This window comes from Astatotilapia calliptera, chromosome 14 (assembly GCF_964374335.1).
Source record: "Astatotilapia calliptera chromosome 14, fAstCal68.1, whole genome shotgun sequence".
NCBI lineage: Eukaryota > Metazoa > Chordata > Actinopteri > Cichliformes > Cichlidae > Astatotilapia > Astatotilapia calliptera.
The window spans coordinates 14,938,652-14,953,369 of record NC_137435.1 but is presented as its reverse complement, the minus strand read 5'-3'; the positions used below and the strand labels follow the sequence as shown (position 1 = coordinate 14,953,369).

At 41.1% G+C, this 14,718-nt stretch overlaps 1 pseudogene; it reads left to right on the top strand.

The window, feature by feature from the left end:
- Positions 1-1,400: 1,400 nt before the first annotated feature.
- On the top strand, positions 1,401-13,836 carry LOC113036636 (extracellular calcium-sensing receptor-like; annotated as a pseudogene).
- The last annotated feature ends 882 nt before the right edge of the window (positions 13,837-14,718 follow it).

The window sequence follows — 14,718 nt, the reverse complement described above, 5'->3', positions numbered from 1 at the left end:
CACGTATATCCAGGACATCTCTTCTGAACCAAGACGAAGTGGTGCTACAAAGGAATTATTTGTTTAGGAGAGTGCATTTAATAGCAGTCTGGCCTGCCACAAAATGCACCGCTAAAAATACAGTTTCTGCTTGTCCCAGAATTTATTAATTTTGAGAGTGAAGTTGTAGGACTGATGCTGGTTAGTGGTGTAAGTTTCATGGATGTGACACCTTAACTTGAGTAAAAATGATGACCAGAGCATATTATTAGGTTAGTTCACTGTAGTTAGGCAGAGGTGTCTTAAAAAGTACCACCTTATACAAACCAAATGAAGGTCCAGTATAAGAAAGAATAAGAAGAGAACAAAGGAACACCCTGCTAAATGAAGTCATTTTTAAACATTACTCTAAATGTAGCCATTAGTTTTTGTTGCTGGCCATACAAAAAATAAGTATACTTCAATTATATTTCCCAAGTATACCTTACCTAGTACGTATACTAATAATGCTTCTTGGGATTATATTGGCCCCCGTTTTAGTACATAACAGTATTCTTGAAATTAACTTTTAGATGTACTTTTTGTTCACCATAAATGTACTAGCATAATGTCATAATGTCTACAAGAGTATAATTAAATATACTCGACTCTATCACAATACTAACCTTACAGTATTAATAATGTTTCACATTGTTTGAATAAACAAATACATTTATTAATATATGAGGTTCCATTCAGTTCAAGGAATTAAATTTTAGTGTGGCTGTAACTTACTCCTTCAGTTAAAAATTACGCTGTATATTGTAGTTTATATGTTATACTACTTTCACAGTGAATCGCATTTTATAGTAATACACTCTGAATGAGGATTTAAGTAATTACTCTTAGATCTACAGTAGAAAACAACAGAAATCCGGATGGTGTAATAGTAATCTCAGTAACATCACCAATTGTTACATTTGCTGTATTTTACAGCTGTTTCCATGGGTACAGTGAGTTACCGTAAAAATAATGTAATCTCATGGAATTTTCCCACAATTACATGCAAATTACAGTACTAAACTTCTAACATCCTTTAGAGTTTTTTACTGTTGATTTTGCAGTACTAAGCTATGGAAATTACTGCAAAGGCTAACAGTGTATCGTTATTTTCTGTATATGAACCAACATTAAATTGCAAATTTGGGCGAGTCCCTCCGTTTGCTGAACCTGTACATCAAATGGGAATGATCTGTCTCTATTCTATTTTTTCTTTTGCTGCACCAAAAGGTATAAATACCTTCATCTACATTGTGGTGCTTTAATGCTACTAAGAGTTTAGCTCAAGAAATGACATCGACACAGAGATTGCCAGAGCATGGATGGGCATTTCTGCATCTGTTGTTGGTGGCATCTCTCTCTCATGCTGAGGAGCCAGTGTGCAGGCAGCGAGGAGATCCTGAGAACCCACTGCTGTCTAAGAATGGGGATATTATATTGGGTGCTATCTTTTCTTTTCACACAAGCTGGAAAGACAGAAGAGATTCCTACATGAACCAACCTCTGCCACTACAATGTATCAGGTAAATGACACAATACAAATCAATTTACATTTAAGGAATCTGTTGGCTATCAAAAGAGGAGTAAAATGTATTTTGATTTTCTCAGTTATTTCATTTCCTTCCATTGAATGCTTTAATTTGAAATGCTTTTTTTTATATTTTGAGATTTATCCAGATTATTTATGTCTGCTTTAAGAAACACAATGCAATGCAAATTAATCATAATTGTCTCAATTAAGTTTAAATTTCAGAGATTTGCAGTTTGCCCAGGCTATGCTTTTTGCCATTGAGGAGATTAATAACAGTACAGACCTACTGTCAGGACTCTCTGTGGGCTATAAAATCTATGATAATTGTGGATCTGTTGCCAGAAGTGTAGGAGTTACATTAGCTTTGGCTAATGGTAATGAAAATGTGTCTGTACCATCCAAGGCATCATGTACCAGACCTGCACATGTGCAGGCCATTATAGGAACAACATCTTCTTCTACAACCGTAGCAGTAGCTACTGTCATTGGACCTTTTTTTATTCCAGTGGTGGGTATTATATATATTTGCCTGGTGCATCTTATGTACAAGTACCGAGTAGAATTGTTCTTTTTGTAATTTTGCATTATATTTGAACGTTTTATTTTTAACAGTTTCATCTTTTTTCATTCTGTGTCTTTTTCATTTATATTTTTTTATTTTTAATTCTAGATTAGTCACTTTGCCACATGTGCTTGTCTCAGTGACAAAACCAAGTACCCATCCTTCCTCAGAACAATACCCAGTGACTACTACCAGAGCAGAGCCCTGGCCCATTTGGTCAAGTATTTTGGATGGACTTGGGTTGGAGCTATCAGATCCAATAATGATTATGGAAATAATGGCATGGCCACATTCACAGAAACTGCACAGCAGCTGGGCATCTGTCTGGAGTATTCTGTATCTTTTTTTAGGACAGATCCATATGTGAAAATACAAAAGATAATTGAAATTATAAAGGCTTCAACCTCCAAGGTGATTGTTGCATTCCTTGCCCGCGCAGATTTTAATGTGCTTCTACATGAGTTTTCATACCATAACTTATCTGGGTACCAGTGGGTAGGCAGTGAGTCTTGGATATTTGATTCACAAACAGCAGAAATGGATATGCATCACATACTGGATGGTGCCATTGGTGTTTCCATTCCCAAAGCACATGTCACTGGCCTGAGAGAGTTCATACTGAATAAGAAGCCAATTAATCCATCTAATAATGAATTGTTTACTGAGTTCTGGGAGACAACATTTAGTTGTAAATTCAAGGAGTTGAAGTCATCAGCAGACATTCAGAGAGAGTGTACTGGACATGAAGATATGACTGGAGTTCAAAATAACTTCATTGACATGTCTCTCATGCCTATCTTTAACAATGTCTACAAAGGAGTGTATGCAGTGGCCCATGCACTTCACAATATCCTCAGCTGTAATAAAACATGTAACAAAAATGTGCAGCTAGATCCATTTATGGTGAGCTTTTTGCTAATTTACATGACAGTGTTCACATTAAGATTTTTAATTAAAAATTGATTCTTGCATATTTTTCAGTCAGTAGGTGTGTAATATCTTTGTCATGCTATGAATTGAATTATGACATACTTCTTAGGTTCTGCAACACATACGAAAGATCCATTTCACAACTAAGGAAGGAGATGAAGTTTACTTTAATGAGAATGGAGATCCAGCAGCAAAGTATGACATTATAAACTGGCAGCCAAGAGAAAACGGCGTTGTGGAGTTTGTCATAGTTGGTCTTTATGATATATCATTAACTACAGAGAAACAGCTAAAACTGCAAAACAAGTCTTTAATTTGGGCAAGAAACTCAAAGCAGGTAAGCTATCATACAATTCCTTTTTTATTGTATGTATATGTACTTAAATTGTTTATTTTGGTTTTAATGCTTCAAAATTAAGAAATCGTTTGACATAGAACACCATAGACACAATTTTTTCTCAGTGTCTATACACGGTTAAATGTTCTTGATCATTCAGGTGCCTGTTTCAGTTTGCAATGAGAAATGTCCCCCAGGAACACACAAGGTACTCCAGAAAGGAAGGCCTGTTTGCTGCTATGACTGTATAAGATGTGCAGAGGGAGAAATCAGCAACGTTACAGGTGCGGTGATATTTCATTCTAACTTTGGTGCATTACAAAGCAAAGTTATGTATGTAGGAACGCCATACGAGAACTATTTAAGCATTTTGATGAATGTTTTTATGCAGAGATAATCTCCATCTAGATTGCCTGATTGAAATATTTAAAAATATTTAACACATTGCCACAGAATAGTATATATGTTTGCATTTGTTATTACAGCTCACTTATAAAGTGATAACCACTTAATATCGAAGTAATATCATGGTAGCATAATATAATAATAAAATGCTGACATTTATGTAAATGGATAGTAAGTCCCAAAATCTAGGGGTAATAATGTGGAACTACAGCTTGGTAAAAAAGTGGAAATAGTAGGGTAACAAGGCAGAAACAAGAATGTAATAATATGGTACTTTCTAATTTATTAGCACTCAATTACTGTTTGAGTGTTTGTGTAATAATCAGGAAACAGAGCTGCAAAATGCAAAACTGCCTGTTTCTATCTAATAACATATTAATAATCACACTTAAAGAATAGTAATGACTACCAGGAAACACCTTTTGCGTTTTTCAATTCAATTCAATGCCAAATCAAAACAATAGTAATCTCAAGCCACTTTACATTATAAGGTAGGCCCTAGAACAATGCATACAGAGAAAAACCCCAACAATCACATGGCCCCCTATGAACAAGCACTTTGGTGACAGTGGGAAGGAAAACCACCTTTTTAACAGGAAGAAACCTCTGGAAGAACCAGGCTCAGGGAGGGGCGGTTGGGGTGAGAGAAGGAAGACAGGATAAAAGATAAGCTGTGGAGAAGAGCCTGAGATTAATAACAAGTATGATTCAATGTAGAGAGGTCTATTAACACATAGGGAGTGAGAAAGGTAACTGAAGAAGAACTACTCAATGCATCATTGGAATCCCCAAGAGGCCTACACCTATTTCAGCATAGGTAAGGGAGGACTCAAGGTCACGAGATGCAGCCCTAACTATATGCAAAAAGGAAAGTTTTAAGCCTAATCTTAAGAGTAGAGATAGTGTCTGTCTCCTGAATCCAAACTGGAAGCTGGTTCTATAGAAGGTGGTTTCAGGGGCCTGAAAACTGAATACTCTCCCTCCCATTCTATTTTTAATTATCCATCCATCCATCTTCATCCGCTTTATCCGAGGCCGGGTCGCGGGGGCAGCAGCCTAAGCAGAGAGGCCCAGACCTCCCTCTCCCCAGCCACCTCCTCCAGCTTATCCGGGGGAACACCAAGGCGTTCCCAGGCCAGCCAAGAGATATAATCTCTCCAGCGTGTCCTGGGTCTGTCCTGGGGCCTCCTCCCGGTGGGACATGCCCGGAACACCTCACCTAGGAGGCGCCCATGAGGCATCCTTGTCAGATGCCCGAACCACCTCAGCTGGCTCCTTTCGATGTTGAGCAGCAGCGGCTCTACTCTGAGCCCCTCCCGGATGGCCGAACTTCTCACCCTATCTCTAAGGGAGAGGCCAGCCACCCTTCGGAGGAAGCTCATTTCTGCCACTTATATCCGCGATCTTGTTCTTTCGGTCACTACCCACAGCTCGATAGGTGAGGGTAGGGACGTAGATCGACCGGTAAATTGAGAGCTTCGCTTTTATACTCAGCTCCCTCTTCACCACGACGGACCGGTGCAGTGTCCGCATTACTGCAGCTGCAGCCCCAATCCGTCTGTCGATCTCCGGCTCCCTTCTCCCATCACTCGCGAACAAGACCCCGAGATACTTGAACTCCTCCACTTGGGGCAGGAACTCATCCCCGATCCTTTTCCGGCTGAGAACCATGGCCTCAGATTTGGACGTGCTGATCCTCATTATTGCTGCTTCACACTCGGCTGCGAACCGTTCCAGTGCGAGCTGGAGGCCCCCACCCAATGAAGCCAACAGAACCACATCAGCCGCAAAAAGCAGAGATGAGATTCTGAGGCCACCAAAGTGAAAGCCCTCCGCCACTTGGCTGCGCCTAGAAATCCCGTCCATAAAAATTATGAACAGAACCGGTGACAAAGGGCAGCCCTGGCGGAGCCCATCACCCACCGGGAACGAGTCCGACTTATTGCCGGCAATGCGATCCAAGCTCTTGCAACGGTTGTATATGGATCGAATGGCCCGTAGCAATGGGCCAGACACCCCATACTCCCGCAACACCTTCCACAGGACACCCCAAGGGACACAGTCGAATGCCTTCTCCAAGTCCACAAAACACATGTAGACTGGTTGGGCAAACTCCCATGCACCCTCAAGTATCCTTGAGAGGATAAAGAGCTGGTCCAGTGTTCCGCGACCAGGACGAAAACCGCATTGTTCCTCCTGTATCTGAGGTTCGACTAGCGGACGAACTCTCCTTTCCAGCACCCTGGCATAGACTTTCCCAGGGAGGCTGAGGAGTGTGATCCCCCTGTAGTTGGAACACACCCTCCGGTCTCCCTTCTTAAAGATGTGGACCACCACCCCGGTCTGCCAGTCCAGGGGTACTGCCCCTGATCTCCACGCAACATTGTAGAGGCATGTCAACCGGGACAGCCCTACAACGTCCAGAGCCTTCAGGAACTCGGGGCGGACCTCATCAACACCAGGGGCTCTGCCACCAAGGAGTTGTTTAACTGCCTCAGTGACCTCGCCCCCGGAAATTGGCGAGTCATTCCCCTCATCCCCAGACTCTGCTTCCTCCTCAGAAGACATGTCAGTGGGATTAAGGAGGTCCTCAAAGTATTCCTTCCACCGCCTAACAATTTTCTCAGTCGACGTCAGCAGCACTCCGCCAGCACTATACACAGTGTAGGTAGAGCACCACTTTCCCCTCCCGAGACGCCTGACGGTTTGCCAGAATCTCTTCGAGGCAGTCCGAAAGTCTTTTTCCATGGCCTCTCCGAACTCCCCCCACACCCGAGTTTTTGCTTCAGCCACTGCCCAAGCCACATTCCGCTTGGCCTGTCGATACCTGTCAGCTGCCTCCGGAGTCCCACAGGCTAACCAAGCCCGATAGGACTCCTTCTTCAGCCTGGTGGCTCCCTTCACCTCTGGTGTCCACCATTTGGTTTGGGGATTACACCACGGTAGGCACTAACCACCTTGCGGCCGCAGCTCAATGCAGCAGCTTCGGCAATGGGGACGCTGAACATGGTCCATTTGGACTCAATGTCCCCAGTCTCCCTCGGAATGCTGTTGAAGCTCTGCCGGAGATCTCGCAGACTGGGGCCTCTGCTAGACGTTCCCAGCACACCCTCACTACGCGTTTAGGTGCACCGGGTCTGTCCAGCGTCCTCCCCCGCCACCTGATCCAACTCACCACCAGGTGGTGATCAGTTGACAGCTCAGCCCCTCTCTTTACCCAAGTGTCCAGAACATATGGTCACAGGTGTGGTGATACGATTACAAAATCGATCATCAACCTACGGCCTAGAGCGTCCTGGTGCCACGTGCACTTATGGACACTCTTATGTTCGAACCAGGTGTTCGTTATGGCCAAACTGTGATTTGCACAGAAATCCAATAACAAAACATCGCTCGGGTTCAGATCAGGGAGGCCGTTCCTCCCAATCACACCCCTCCAGGTCTCGCTGTCGTTACTCACATGAGCATTGAAGTCTCCCAGCAGGACAACAGCACTCTCTCTCCCCCCCCCCCCCCCCCCCCCCAGGGACTCTAAGAATGCTGGGTACTCTGAACTGCCACTCGGCGCATAAGCGGTCAGGACCCGTTCCCCGACACAGGGGAACGGGTTACAGGCGCAGGGAACAAACCCTCTCATCCACCGGGAAAAACCCCAACATACCGGCAGCAAGCCAAGGGGATATTAAATTGGAATTAATTAATTAAATAAAGATATGACACATGTAATTAATTAATTATTGACACATTTAATTAATTATTTATGTATTTCACATTTTAATTAATTATTGAAACATGTAATTAATTAATTATTGACACATTTAATTAATTATTTATGTATTTCACATTTTAATTAATTATTGACACATTTAATTAATTATTGACACATTTAATTAATTATTTAATGATATATTTATTTATTTCATTTTGGCAGTCCTGGCGCCTGGCTCTCATCATGAAAAAATTTTATCTGTCAGCCTCACCCATCAAACTCAGGGGGCGGGGTTAACGCTGATCGAGTCAAAACCATTGCTTTGGCCTGGTGGCCATTGTTTCTAGCACACAACAACCGGCACGTGGAAGCTAACAGAACTGAACTTTGAAAAACCCTGTTTGTGTGTCACCAAATACCGTTTTAATATTTTTTTAGCCGAGAATGTAGTGGTTTAATCTTCATGTGTTTGGTCGGTTTGTCAAGATACAGCCTCTTTGCAAAAGTGCTTCGATGATGTCGGAGATGTCTGCCCAGTCTCACGGCAAAGCGTGGGATAGACCCGCTCGCCTCGCAAGCAATCCCACCGACAAAGCGCAGGCCCCGGTACACAGCTGTAGTAACCCCCGCTGACTTCTTTTACTGAGGTTATATTTATCGGTGTTTTATTTCCTGAAGTTCTTATGTGTCCTACGTGTTTCAGTCGCCAATTCTGAATTATAACTAACATTAAAAAAATGTTTAAGGAGGAGAGAGAGCAAATAAATCTGTTTAACATCTGATCTTTGGGTTTTTGTTCAGTAATCAGCGTGACCTGTGTATAAATGCATAAAAGAGATAACGTTGGTGTTTCTGTCATGTAGTAACTGCTGGCTTTAACTGTACAAAGGTTGTTCGACGCTATGAAACACATACAGACTTCATGATGTTCGGCTAATATTTTTATTGTGAATATTAATCATGAGGGTAAACGGCCCTGTACACCACGGAGCGAGGTCAGCATATCCACGATATCCTCAGCTCCATGAGTTAACACAAAGTTTCCCAGCTGACTATCTAACTGCCAACTATTCCAGAGACGTGAAAATATACAGCATAAAGAAAAGTGCAAGAGACTCAGCAGCAGATTAGAATAACAGTTATAGATTTAATAAATCACCAAATGAATCCAAGAAACGAGCAGACCTGTTCCGACAATTTGAGTTTGTATTCCCTCAGATGCAGACTCGCTGCTGTTTAAATGTTTGAAAAGGAAGATTAGATATAAACAAATGTGAGGCAAGCACGTATAGTGACTGTGTCCTGTTTTAAGATCATACATGTAAAATTGTTGTCTGACCTCCGTCGATCCAGCCGCTCAGAGTCCGTGGTTACCATGGTTACTGCATAAGCAGCTATAATGTTAACAGCTGGCACTGAGAAAACCTACCGGCAGCATGGGTGTTTATGTTTTTCATTGCAAAAGAACTGTCTGAATGGTTAACTGAAGTTAACTTGGATAAATTATAGTTAAGGAGTATCACAGATAACGCCTACGTCAGCTGTGTGACTGTTCACCACTACACTGAAATCAGCAGGCTATTACTGAAATACACGTGCTATATCATAAACTATGATATAAACAGGGAGGTCCTATTAACATGTTTTAAAGGACACCTTCCTGCCTTTAGTCTCATTCATGAGCAGTATTAGTTTTCTTCTAACATCCAGAAGTCTGCACGATGTGTTTCATAGTTTGTAACAAGCCTTTGACAGGTAAACATAACATGACCGAAAAAGCCAAAAAAAAAAAAAAAAAAGAGAGAGAGTGTTGACATAAGAAGAGAAAATGCTCTCAATAATGGGGACAGGCAAATGGTTTATTTATGTTTGATGTGTTTTTATTACTCCCTAAATATCGTCGGTGAAGTTCGCCATGCATGTCAGATTTTCCTGCGCATTTTTATATCTCTGCCAACAGAGAGAGAAAAAAAATCACATTCTAACAGACAGCTGGTGCTTAGAATACAGTTGAATAACTATTAAAAATCAGATGATATTTAGATGATAGTTCAGTCTAACACATGTGCCAGTGAACCATTAAACGTCTGTGAAACTATGCAGTTATGAAACATAACTCTAACCCCAGCCAAACCGATTTGCTCAGTTGTAAATAAAACAGCGAAGTAAACGTGACCCGACAGACAGAACCTGAGTGAATGAAGTCCAGCGTTTAACCACTGAGAGCTAAAACTCAGCTGAGGTTTCAAAGCTGTGTGATTGGACATCAGCCGCTGATAAAGCTGGCTCGCCTATAAAGTGCTCTGTAAGGAAAAATGTCTGTGAAGGTTCTCAGTCATCCAGGTCATCGTAGTCAAAGGAGCTTGCAAAGAAAAGCGTCTGGACTTCTTTAAGTTGCTTGAAGACGTTTCACCTCTCATCCGAGAAGCTTCTTCAGTTCTAAGGGTCAAATGGTGGAAAGTCCCAGATATAAACCTAGTGGGAGAAACCCCCCACAGAGGGACAAAAGGACCCCCTGATGATCCTCTAATCGCCTGAGCCAAGGTGTGTAACTGGGTGTGGGTCCCAATCAGCCAGAGTTTCGGGTGTGTTCATTGTGAAACCTGGCCCCACCTTATCATGCGAATTCCTGAGGGCAGATGGCCCAGGATGTGAGTGGGCGTTAAGGCGTCTGGGAAGGGATCTCAAAACTGGATTATAGATGGCAGAGAGTTGGTGTCGTAAACCCCCGCCTCTGTTCAAAGATGGTCGCTCACAGTGGACATAGATGGCTTCTTTCACTCCTCTTTCAAACCATCTGTCCTCCCTGTCCAAAATGTGAACATTGGCATCCTCGAAAGAGTGTCCTTTATCCTTAAGATGCAGATGGACTGCTGAGTCTTGTCCTGTGGAGGTGGCTCTTCTGTGTTGTGCCATGCGCTTGTGAAGTGGCTGTTTGGTCTCTCCAATGTAGAGGTCTGAGCATTCCTCGCTGCACTGTACAGCATACACCACATTGTTAAGTTTGTGTTTTGGCGTTTTGTCTTTCGGGTGAACCAGTTTTTGTCTGAGCGTGTTGCTGGGTCTGAAATATACTGGGATGTCATGCTTGGAGAAAACTCTCCTGAGTTTCTCTGATACACCGGCTACATAGGGGATGACAATGTTGTTGCGTCTGTCCTTCTTATCCTCCCTCGCTGGTGTCTGGTCTTCTTTTCTGTGCCTCTTTGCTGACTTTAAGAACGCCCATTTAGGATAGCCGCACGTTTGGAGTGCTTCCTTTACATGTGTGTGTTCCTTCTTTTTTCCTTCAGGCTTAGAGGGAACATGTTCTGCCCGGTGGTGTAGGGTCCTAATTACTCCAAGTTTGTGTTCCAAAGGGTGATGGGAGTCAAAGAGGAGGTACTGGTCCGTGTGTGTGGGCTTCCGGTAAACTTCGATGTTGAGTTTGCGGTTCTCTTCAATGTGCACAGCACAGTCCAGGAAAGGCAAACAATTGCCCTTTGTGTCTTCCCTGGTGAACTTGATGTTTTTATCCACAACGTTAATGTGCGCAGTGAAGGATTCCACTTCTTGTGTCTTGATTTTGACCCAGGTGTCGTCCACGTATCTGTACCAGTGGCTGGGTACTCTTCCTTAGCAGCAGGTGTTAAACAGCTGACAGGTGAGGAGGGGGATGCATGCAGGTAAACTGAGGGTCTGTTGAGCTGATCGCTGGTTTCGTGAGAAAAATGTCAGCTCGTTCTTTATGTTACAGAAGCACAGAGACACAAGACCAGGCGGAAAGAGACAATCGTTCGGTGAAAATGAGAATCTGCGAATGCAACATGTGGAACACGGAGAGTGGAATATGTAAACAAACCGGTTAACGTAACCCCCTGGGTGCACTCTGCATGCTAATTGTTAGCAGAGCTAGTAAAATCTCTGAAAACATCTGAGCACTTTTGCAAACATGTTCTATGTTGACAACCTGACCAGACGTATGGCGCGACATTCGCGGCTAAAACACTGTTAAAAGTGTAGCTGGTGACAGAAAAACGGGGTATTTTAAAACTACTCCACCACCATTGCTGCCTGTGATTTGATCTGCATTCTGGGATACCTGGCTGCCCCAAGTCTACACAAGCAATCGATTATCTAGGATCGACCTGTTTTGACTTACTTTGCACGGCAACCAATCAAATGTTAGAGAAGCTGCATGGGCAGCGTTAACCCCGCCCCCTGAGTTTGATGGGTGAGGCTGACAGATAAAATTATTTCATGATGAGAGCCAGGCACCAGGACTGCCAAAATGAAATAAATAAATATATCATTAAATAATTAATTAAATGTGTCAATAATTAATTCAAATGCGAAATACATAAATAATTAATTAAATGTGTCAATAATTAATTAATTAAATGTGTCAATAATTAATTAAAATGTGAAATACATAAATAATTAATTAAATGTGTCAATAATTAATTAATTACATGTGTCATAACTATTTATTTAATTAATTAATTCCAATTTTAATTAATTATTGACACATTTAATTAATTATTTAATGGTGTATTTAATTAATTCATTATGGCAGTCCTGGCGTTCCATAAGCTTGAAGGCCTACATAGCAAATTATTAGAGATAGGTTGATCATATTTAAGATTGACACATTAATTAATAGCAGGACTTCTTTGTGCAGTCTTGTATGAATGCAGTCAGGAAGACATGTTGATGGTTTGGAGGAATTAATTACTGAAGTTAACTAAGAAAGATCAATTGAAGAAAAAGATTCTAAAGACTTTCTAATATGTTATTAAACAGAAAGGCAGTTTTGCATTTTGTATTTCTGTTTCTGCTTATTACACAGAAACTACCACCAGTAATTGAGTGGTATTACTTACAAATGCCGAGCTGTAATAAAAAGTGCTGCCATAGAAAACTATGTATTATTAGAAAGAGAGATACATGTTTGATCTTGTAACACAGAGGTTCCCAAAGTGGGGGACATGCCTAAGAAATACCGCAGTGTCATTGCGGTATGAATTTTTAAAAAAAAGAATTTTCTTGTAAAACAAAGGGGGGTGCCTAGCAAAAAAAACTTTGGGAACCACTGTTGTAACAGGATGTATTATGTAAAATTGTGTATCTTTCTGCCTTTGTGCTTGCTACTAAATATTTAGAATTATTTGCACATTGCTTCTAAAATGCAAAGGACAAGTATACCACATTCATAAACTCTGATGAATGCTCTAGAAGTTATATCTTTAAATCGTCATTTGATCACAAAACAGTGTGGCAGCCATTCAATAATAATGTTGTTTATGCACTTCTAATTCAACACCAGTAGAATATATCATAGCAGAGGCATAAAAAATTGTATTCATTAAGTGTAACATCTGCTTCAATATTAATTTCCAGATTCTATCACCTGTGTGAGATGTCTACCTGAGTTTTGGTCAAATGAAAGAAGAGATGCCTGTATAAAGAAGGAAGCAGTGTTTCTGTCATATGAAGAAATTATGGGAGCACTGCTCACTGCAGCATCTTTATTTGGGGCATGCATGACAATTATTGTGATACTCATTTTCTTCAAGTATAGGAAAACTCCTATTGTCAGGGCAAACAACTCTGAACTGAGCTTCCTGCTGCTCTTCTCCTTAATTCTGTGCTTCCTGTGTTCTCTGACCTTCATTGGTCAGCCCTCTGATTGGTCCTGTATGCTCCGACATGTAGCATTTGGCATCACCTTTGTCCTCTGTATCTCTTGTCTTCTGGGAAAAACAATAGTTGTTTTAATGGCCTTCAGAGCTACACGTCCAGGTAGTAATGTTAAAAAATGGTTTGGGCAGACACAGCAGAGACTCTGTGTTACAGCATTCACTCTTATACAAGTTAATATTTGTATCATCTGGTTAACAACTTCTCCTCCTTTTCCGTTTAAGAATTTTAAGGAAATCAAAGATAAAATCACTTTAGAGTGTGCCCTCGGCTCAGCTGTAGGCTTTTGGGCTGTTCTTGGTTATATAGGACTTCTGGCTATTTTATGTTTTATTTTTGCATTTTTAGCTCGAAAACTACCCGATAATTTCAATGAGGCCAAGTTTATCACTTTCAGCATGCTGATATTCTGTGCAGTGTGGATTACATTTATCCCAGCATATGTTAGCTCTCCTGGGAAGTTCAGTGTTGCTGTAGAAATATTTGCTATACTTGCTTCCAGTTTTGGATTGCTAATTTGCATCTTCATACCCAAATGTTATATCATCTTACTGAAACCAGAAAATAATACAAAAAAACATATTATGGGGAAGAAGGCACCATAGTCACTTTCAAAACTGAATGCAGTAAAATGGAATTTTAATGTTATTATTATTTTTACATAATTGGGTCATCATCCTTTCAGAATATAAATAAGCTGCCAGCAGGATATAGTCCATTGATACTGGCTTTGTAGAAACTGCTTCTTCTTTCTGATGCATTTTCATTACTTACTTTGTAATTTACTCAAACAAAAAAAAAAACATACCAAGTGACTGATAGCTAAAGGTTATTGAGTCATTCACACATTCATCATGACGTGCTTTTATTTTGTTCTGTCAAACTCTGGAAATTTGTTATTTGAATGACATGCCACTGCAGATAAAATTAGTAAGAGTATGTATTATTCTGTAACCTGTTCATTCTCCATATCAAGAGGCCTCCAACCACTGTTGAATTTTAGTGTGCAGCACAGTCTTGATTACAGTAGTTGCTTTGCTTTGTCCATGTATGCGTTTTATGCATGATTCTCAAAGAGCAGCTACACATAGATACATGGCTAATGAAATCAGAAAAGTTTAACTTTTTTTCTCTTAATTTAATGATAATAGCAATAACAGTTAAGCTCTTCCTTGATATAAGATCAGAACAAAATACAGTCCCAAACGCATAGAAATAGCTGCGTTTTCAAAAATACCCATGTAGGTGTGGACACAGCGTAAAAGAGTTAGTAGTTTATTTTATTACTGTAATTTATTGCAGATTACTTGTACAGTGGAACCCCAACTTACGAATACCCCATTTAGCGAAAAATTCAAGTTACGAAGGCACTTAACGGCAATATTTCTGCCCGTGTTACGGCAAAATGCCCGCGTAACGAAATCCGCTGGCTCTGATTGGCTGAGCCCAGAATGCCTGCAGTTAGCAATTAGCCTATAGCCTATCGTTCACTCAAAAGGCGCAATGGGTGCTTCGACTTATGAAAATTTTCGACTTACGAAAGACCC